Here is a 9,692-nt window from a genome sequence, read left to right on the forward strand (position 1 = left end):
CCCCTGAATCCGCTCGGATTCCAACGCTTAATCCGCCCGTCCCGACCCTATTCCGCCGGATTCTAGCACAAAGACGGATTGTCTTCTCCAAGCTACGAAGAAAGAAGCCCTTCTCTCAGAAAATACCGGCTCCTCCTTGCTCAATTTAAAAAGTGTAATTCCTAGTTTAGCCCTTAGTTAACCCTAATGCATCCTCCCTAATTTCCACTATAAATACCCCATTAGTCTAATTAGAGGAGCATGTTCTTCTTATCAATAATTAGTGTAGTTAATATCAATCAAATCTCTCTTTAATATTATAATCAAGTATTAATCAAGTTTTAATCCAAGTTTTGGTTCTTTAATCTCTCTTTTGTTCATCCTTTATTTTGGGTAATTGAAGATTATTTTGGGTTATTGTTGGGAGATTGACAACCTCTCAATCAAGCATTCAAGTACTTCTTTTATCTTTGCTTTATTATTGGAATCATTAGTAGGTATAATCTCTTAATCCCTTTTTAATTATTGTTAATTATTTTCATTTATTCATCATGTTTCATATTGTTGGTATGATTGACAACCTTGCTAGCATGATCAACATGATAATGAGTGAGTAGTCACTTAGCTAGGGTTAATGGGTGATTAGGGGAAACCAACTTGGGGAATGATTCATGCTTAAATTAATATGCTTTCATGTTTTATTTCCTTGCTTGTTTTGATCTCAACTCATACACATGTTATATTTGATGAAATGCTAAGCCTATGAATCCTTGCATTTACTATCATCTTCTATCTTTTCAATGAGACTTGTAAGACATAACCCAACTCGAGTCTCATTAGACCATGCATGTTGTTGAGTAGGGAAGATTAAGTCGACTTGTAGGTGTTGTACAATCTAATCGATTCGGCTCCGGGACCCAAACTTTCCTAGGATTGTAAGATATAACCCAACTCAATCCATCACAACAATAATTGCTTGCTTATAAATTGAGAACATGTTTGTATGATCATATCCTATGATTCCCCTATGATCCCATGACACCCTAGTGCCTTTAATCAATTGTTTACACCCCTTTAATTCATCTTGCTTGTTTATTTCCATTGCTATTTTAGTTTAGTAACCTTCTACATCAACCCAATTTGTGACACCCCTTAGACACCACTAGTTACAATAGAAATCTCATTTCAACTCCCGTTCTTCCTTGGGATCCGACCTTTACTTGCCTCTTTACTAATTGTAGAGTTGTTTGTGGAGCTATAAATTGTGTTTTGATTCGACCGTGACCAACGACCACATCTTAATTTGTGAACACTTAGTGGGATCGCATCATGTATATATGTATATATGTATATATATATGTATATATGTATATATGTATACATATATATATATGTATATATATATATATGTATATATATATATAGAGAGAGAAAAAATCAACTAAGGCCATTTATATATTTGAGTCCATAAGTCCTATTGTGAGCCATTGGATGGAGGGAGATGGATGGCCATGATCAACCTCCAAAAGTGTGTTTATGGACTAATATCACTCATTCTCTCCTCCTTCACTAATCCTTCTAATTAATCACTAATTCACTATAACTTCTTTTCCTCTCATCCACTTATCTCACATATCACACAACTCATCTTCTCTCTAAAACCCCAAAAAATAAAAACCCAAAAAATCCAAATAAATAAAAAACCCAAAACCCAAATAAATAAATAAAACCCAAAAAATCCAATTAAATAAAAAAACCCAAAAAATCCAATTAAATCAAAAAACCCAAATAAATCATTCATTCTTCTCTTCCTCATTCACCACCACCCACCACTGTCCCACCCGACACCAACTCACCACCCACCACCGCCGCCACCGCACCGCCGCCACCTTTTTTTTTTTTTTTTTTTCGTTTGGTGTTTATTTTCATGTTTTGACTTGTTTTTTCCATTCATTTTTTGTTGTTGTCTTTTATTTTCTTTTATTTTGTTACTTCTCGTTTTTTATTCATTTTCTCAAATCTCTTCTTGTTATACTTTTTTTTTAAGATTTCGGGTGTTAAATCTCGTTTTTTTTATGAGATACTTTTTTTTCATCTAAGATCTACTAAAATATTTTTCATAAAACTTGTTGTTTTAATCTTAGCCATATAAAAATTCTTATAATTTGTTGATTTTAATCTTATAATTGACTAAAGTTATACAAAAATGGACTAAAGTTATACAAAAAAAGTATGAAGTTATACAAAAATTGACTAAAGTTATACAAAGAATGGACTAAAGTTATACAAAAATGGACTAAAGTTATACAAAAATGGTCTAAAGTTATACAAATAAGGACTAAAGTTATACAAATAAGGACTAAAGTTATACAAAAATGAACCAAAGTTATACAAAAATGAACCAAAGTTATACAAAAATGAACCAAAGTTATACAAAAAAATGAACCAAAGTTATACAAAAATGAACCAAAGTTATACAGAAATGGATTAAAGTTATACAAATATGGATTAAAGTTATACAAATATGGGCTAAAGTTATACAAATAAGGACTAAAGTTATACAAAAATGGACCAAAGTTATACAAAAATGAACCAAAGTTATACAAAAATGGACTAAAGTTATACAAACATGAACCAAAGTTATACAAAAATAGACCAAAGTTATACAAAAAAAGACCAAAGTTATACAAAAATTGGACTAAAGTTATACAAAAAATTGGACAATTTTTTGTATAACTTTGGTTCATTTTTGTATAACTCTGGTCTATTTTTGTATAACTTTGGTTCATTTTTGTATAACTTTGGTTCATTTTTGTATAACTTTAGTCCAATTTTTTGTATAACTTTAGCCCATTTTTGTATGACTTTAGTCCATTTTTGTATAACTTTTGTCCATTTTTGTATAACTTTAGTCCATATTTGTATAACTTTAGTCAATTTTTGTATAACTCTAGTCCTTATTTGTATATCTTTAGTCCTTCATATGTATAACTTTAGTCCAAAATCCAACTTTAATCCAACAAACTTATAACTTTTGTCCAAATGTATAACTTTAGTCCAAAATTGTATAACTTTAGTCCAAAAATTGTATAACTTTAGTCCAAAAATAAAAAACCAACAAAACTGAAAAAATAAAAACCAAATCTCGCCAATACTAGATCTAAAATAAAAAAACCCGCCAATCTAACAAAAAAAACCCGTCTAAGAAAAAAACCAAATAACTAAAAAAACCAAATAACAATGAAATACAATACAATAACAATAATTGAAATAAAAAACGTCAGATCTAAACATTTAAATATTTAAATTTGACAAATTTATATATCGTGCGTATAACTTTAATGCACGCAGTGTATAACTTTAATAGACAAGATGTATAACTTTAGTCCAAAAAACCAACAAAAAATTAATAACCAACAAAAATTTAAAACCAAAATAACAATAACAAAAAAAAAACCAAATAACAATAACCATAATAACAATAACAAAACAAAAAACCAAATAACAATAACAAAACAAAAAACCAAATAACAATGAAATACAATACAATAACAATAATTGAAATTTATATATCGTGTGTATAATTTTAATGTACACAGTGTATAACTTTAATAGACAAGATGTATAACTTTAGTCCAAAATTTGTGTAACTTCAATTTATACAATGTATAACTTTAGACATTAACAGTGTATAACTTTAATGGACAATATGTATAACTTTAGTCATAAAAATTGTAACTTTAATGTTTCAAGGGTATAACTTTAGTCATAAAATGTATAACTTTAGTCATAAAATGTATAACTTTAGTCATAAAATGTATAACTTTAGTCGTAAATAGTAAAAAAAATCAAACAATAAAAAAAATAAAATAAAAACATAACACAAATCATAATGTTTCAATGGTACAACTTTAGTCGTAAATAGTATAACTTTAATGTTTCAAAGGTATAACTTTAGTCGTAAATAGTATAACTTTAATGTTTTAAGTGTATAACTTTAGTCGTAAATTGTATAACTTTAGCAAGACAGATTTGAAAAAATATAAAACATGATATCTAAAATATACAAATAACATAAAATCAAACAAATAAAAAATATTGAATAACAATAATAAAAAACTAACCACTAAGTAAAAAAAAACCAAATAACAAAAAAATAAAAAAAAAAACCAAACAAATAAAAACCAAAAACCACAAATCTGAAATTTAAACAATAAAAAACAAAACAAACAAAGCAAAAAGTAACCAAATCACACAGGAAAAAAAAAACAAACAAAGTGAGTATGGCGTTTAGGCGGCAGCAGGGAGGGAGAACCAAAAAACAAAAAACAAAGCAAATTTTGAACAACACCAACACCAACGACAACACTAACGTCAACGACAACACCAACACCAACGACAACACCAACGACAAACCCACGAAACCACCATTTTTTCTGACCCGTGGTGTTTAGGCGGCAGCAGGGAGGGAGAAAGGTGGTACGGCAGTGAGTGGTTGTTGATGTCGGTTGTTGCGGTGGCTGTGAAGGAGGGAGGATGGTGTTTAAGGGTAGTCGGGTGTCGGTTGAGTTTGTCGGGGGTGGGTTTAGATCTGGTGGGTTTGTGAGATGGGTTGTCGTGTGGGTTTCTCGGTGGTGGTGGTGGGTCTGGTGGTTTGTGGTGTGGAGTTGTTGCGGTGGTAGAGGGAGGAGGGAGTCGTGGAGTTGTTGTTGTTGTTGTTGTTGTTGTCGTCTTTGTTGTTATTTTTGGTTGTTGTTCTTTGGTTGTTGGCGTTGTTGTTGTTGGTTCGCTGGTGGTGGCGGTTCAATGGAGGGAGACGAAGGATCTGGTGGTGTTGGGTGGTGTTGGTTCTCGGTGGTGGTGGTGGTGGTGGGTCTGGTGAGGTGGAGGTGGCGGCATGGTGGTGTACGGCGGCCGAGAAGGAAGGAGGGAAAAGGATGCAGTGACGGGATGGTGTCGGGATGAGGGTGGTTTTTTTATTTGTTGGGAATTTTAGGGAAAATGGGTTTTTTGTTTTGGGTTTTTTTGTTGGGAATTTCAGAGAAAATGGGATTTAGTGAGAGGGTGGAAGGGTGGGATAATGAGAGGAGAGATTAGGAGAGGGTAAAGTTTAAGGAGTTGGAATGATTAAGGGAGGTAATTAGAGGAGATTAATTTGTGACCTTTCATTTAGATGCAATCTCATCCCTCCATCCCTTCCATCCAAGGGTTCTTATAAGGACTTAGGGCCTTATATGGTATCAAGGCCTTATAAGAACCCTTCTCTCTCTCTCTCTCTCTCTATATATATATATATATATATATATATATATATATATATATATATATATATATATATACATGTATATATATATATATATATATATGTATATATATGTATATATATATATATATATATATATATATATATATGTATGTATATATATATATATCGAATTTCGTATGTATAGATTTAATTCGTATCTCCTGTGATTTATTCGTGATCTTTCCTTAATCAATGTTTTAATCCGTATCTCTGATGTGACTCATATTTACACACTTTTAGTTCTCGAACTAGCCTCGTTCTTATGCTTTCTTGCATGCATTAGGGTCGTTTCTTATCTTTAGCTTCCTACTTTGCATATTCTTTGAGGTTTTGTGTCCTTGGTAGGAGAGGAATGCTAACCTTGCATATATGGAGCAAAACGGAGCTAAATGGATCATATCTAACGACCATGCAACAAAGAGGAGATCAATACTAAATACCTAAGATCAATAAAACAAGTATTTGGGTAATGATGAAGGACCTCCAAGGCTGCTCAATGATCCCCACGCATCCTGAGGAAGCCAATTGAAAAAGGAGCCAAATTGACCCTTGAGACGGGCATCCCATGCTCGGCCCGAGTGTCCTGAAGATTGAGATGGGCGTCGCAAGACACAGCCCGAGCGTTCCACAAGCAGGGCGGGCGTTTTCCCTTATAGCATGGGCGTCCAACAAGGGCAGTTCGAGCGTCTCCATGGAGGACTTGCAAGTCGTTAATCTTCATTTTAGGGACTTAATCGTCATTTAAGACCTTAGTTACCCTAATACTTGTACTTAGTATAAATGCTCCATTGTATTAGGAGATTATTACCAAGCTTTAAACAAGTTTTAATAGAGTTTATTACCAAGCTTTAATCAAGTTTTAATAGAGTTTATTACCAACTTAGTATAAATGCACATGTTATGCTTGATGAAATGCTTGATTGACAACCTAGCATGAATCTCTTATCCATTCAACAAGACTTGTAAGACATAAACTAACTCAAGGTTTGTTAGACCATGCATATAGTTGAATAGGAATAAATTAAGTCGACTTGTAGGTATTGTAAAGTCTTGATCGACTCGGCTCCGAGACCCAAATCTTTCTAAGAATTGTAAGCTATAAATAACTCGATTCCACTACAACAATAAATTGCTTGCATCTATAAAACTTGTTTGTATGATCTCACCATGATTCCTTTATGAACCCATGACACCCTAGTGCCTTAATCAATTGCTTACAACCCCATTTGCTTGGTTTGCTTTACTTTCATTTGTTTACATTTCCTTTGTTAAGTAGTTTAGATTGCAAACCTCAAACCCAATCCAAATTTGTGACACCCTAATACATAGCTTTCTACAACCAACAAATCAATACAATACCCGTCCTTTGGGATCCGACCTTTACTTACCACTCTACTAAGAGTAGTTTGTTGAGATTATAAATAGTGTTTTATAAGGAGAATAGACGACGTTCCAAACCCTCATCAATCTCAGATTCTGTCATTATAAATTTACTAACTTTTCCTGATCTAGGTTTAATTTCAAGTGCTTATTATTATGGTGTTATAATTATGTTATTCAAATGTTGTAGCTAAGCTTTATGCACGTATTATTCTAATAGTGTAATTGTGTTGTTATAATAGTAAAAATATGTTTCTCTTTGTCAATTGAGTTTTTTTAGTTATGATTGTCAAGATGAAGTGACATAATTGTTTTATAGATTGATGTGTGATGGAAATACATTCATTTTTCAAGTTCATTGGCAAATTAAAGGCAAGTAATGGTAGCTTGAATTTGTCCAGTAGAGGAATATTTAACAACGTCAATGCGGTATCAGCGTTCACTCCATAAAAGTTCAATTTGAAGCTAGCCATTAACAGTTTGATGAAGTTTTTATCTTAGCTTGTTTAAATTTGTATCAAGGTAGCACACTCTGCTTCTTGGAAATGTGTTAGTTGATCATGTTTTTGTATAACTGATTCAACTTATACTAGATTTATCACTTAACTTTATCATGTCGTCGACTATTAATTCTAAAGGTATACCATTTTACTTTTGTGATACTAAGAAACAATCTCACACATTATCAGAAATAATATCACACCTTATACAAAACAATATCACTGTTTCACAAGTATGTTAAATGCCTCTCCTTTTTGTAATGTTGTCAAACTATATCACAACTAGTGTATAAAATATCACAAAATGTTGAAAAGAATATCACACTTTACAAAGAACATACAATATTAGATCCTGAAGATTATTCATATAAAGAATATCACACTCTATATTAAACAATATAACACTTAGTCGTAGACAATATCCCTTCTTGTGTGATCTTGTTATACAATTTCATATGTACCTATAAAAAATATCACTCTTTATAGAAAACAATATCACTGCTTATAAGTATTTTAAAAGGAGTCTCCAATTTTGTGTTCCCATGAAACAATATCACCACCGGTAAAATAAAAATACCACAAATCACTAGAAACAATATCACACTATCTGTAAAACAATATCACCCTGTATACAATATGGTTACCGTGTACGTTGAAAGAACACATTAATAGTAGCTTATGTGGGACTTGAACCCACATTCTTTGCGCATTGCACATTGCTCTACCGATTGAGCTAATAGGCTTTTATGATGAGGTGTTATAAAATGTAGCCACAAAGTATAAGAAAAATTGTTAATTGATGGCAGAACAATCTAAATATCTGAACATCGAAGATGTCTTATACACTCTTGTCAAATAAAAAGGCTAATTGTCAGATGAAGCTTGTGAATCCTTCCAATCTACATGTGCTTTCAAATAGATTACATTGGAATAATATCACTTCATGTTAAGGTCCTACGCATAGAAGAATTTAATAAATTGTAATACCCTTTCTCTAAACATGACTTTGTGTATAAAGGAGTTGAGAAAACGATACAGAACAAGTTGAATAAAAGATATCCAGCTATGTACATTATCTTAGCTAAGTAATGGCTAAAGTAGAGATAAATGGCTACTTTTATCCCATCCTAATATTACATTGGTCAATTGAGAACGAAAAGGGAAATAGGGACAATAACACAGTAGTAACAATCTAATTAAAACGGCATAGCAAGAAGCCAGAACAAGTACTCTCCCCAAACTAAACAATGCTATGATTTTGAAATGATGACCCTCATCTCCCATATTTTAGGTCCTAACTGTCACATTCTCTTTTACTATTATCTCAAAAAGTAACCTCTTTATTAACCAAGATAAGCAATTAGAAGTATAGCAGAACCTAATTAATTATAATCAATCGTACAAATGAAACTTATATATTCCATCAATTCTAGACCTAAATCCACCTTCAACTCTACAATAATCAATTAAAATAAAAAAACTTACAAAATTGAATTAAAAATCGTAATAGAATGGCGATAAAGTCAGATTTTGCAAAATCAAACCCTAATTCAAAATAAGGATATTAATTAACTGAAATAAGGAAACTAATACCCGAATTAATCATGAATATTGAAGAACAAATGCAATACCATAAATTTAAATTGACAAAATGGAGAAATGAGATCCAAGTATACCTGTTTCAAACTTTCAATATTGACCTAAAAGATGAATTGCGTCAAACTCATTTTCTTCATCTTTTATTTGATGTTCTTGATGTTGAATTTAAATGGTTTCCACCAATTTTGAAGTTTGAATCTCTTGAAATTGAGCAGCAATGAGAGATAAATGTACGGAGTTGAGAGAAAGTAATATGGAAAGAAATGAGAGTTGAGATCTGTTTTTTTAATCGCGCATAAGTTTTGCGTTGTTGATTAGTTAAATATGATGGCTGCCTTTAATCCTCAATCCTCAAATATTTAGGAGTTCTCACCGAATCCCGACTCTATATATATATATATATATATATATATATATATATATATATATATATATATATATATATATATATATATATATATATAGGCAAGATCTGGTGAGTCCACCTATATATTTGAGTCCACGAGTCCATAAAACAATATCACGCACTATACAAAACAATATCACGAATTTTTTTTTCGAAATTTTTTTTTTCAAATTTTTTTTTTCGAATTTTTTTTTAGTGTAAGTTGTGATATTGTTTAGTATAACGTGTGATATTGTTTAGTATAACGTGTGATATTGTATTACAAAACAATATCACGATTTTTTTTCAATAACTTTTTTTTTTCAGCTGTGATATTGTTTAGTATAACGTGTGATATTGTAAGCTGTGATATTGTGTAGCATAACAGGTGATATTATATTACAAAACAATTTCACAATTTTTTTTTGGAGTATAAGCTGTGATATTGTTTAATATAACGTGTGATATTGTATCATGGACTCACGGACTCAAAAAGATAGGGTGGACTCATGTGATCCTAATTCCATATATATATATATATATA

This window comes from Silene latifolia, chromosome 2, assembly GCF_048544455.1.
Source record: "Silene latifolia isolate original U9 population chromosome 2, ASM4854445v1, whole genome shotgun sequence".
Lineage (NCBI taxonomy): Eukaryota > Viridiplantae > Streptophyta > Magnoliopsida > Caryophyllales > Caryophyllaceae > Silene > Silene latifolia.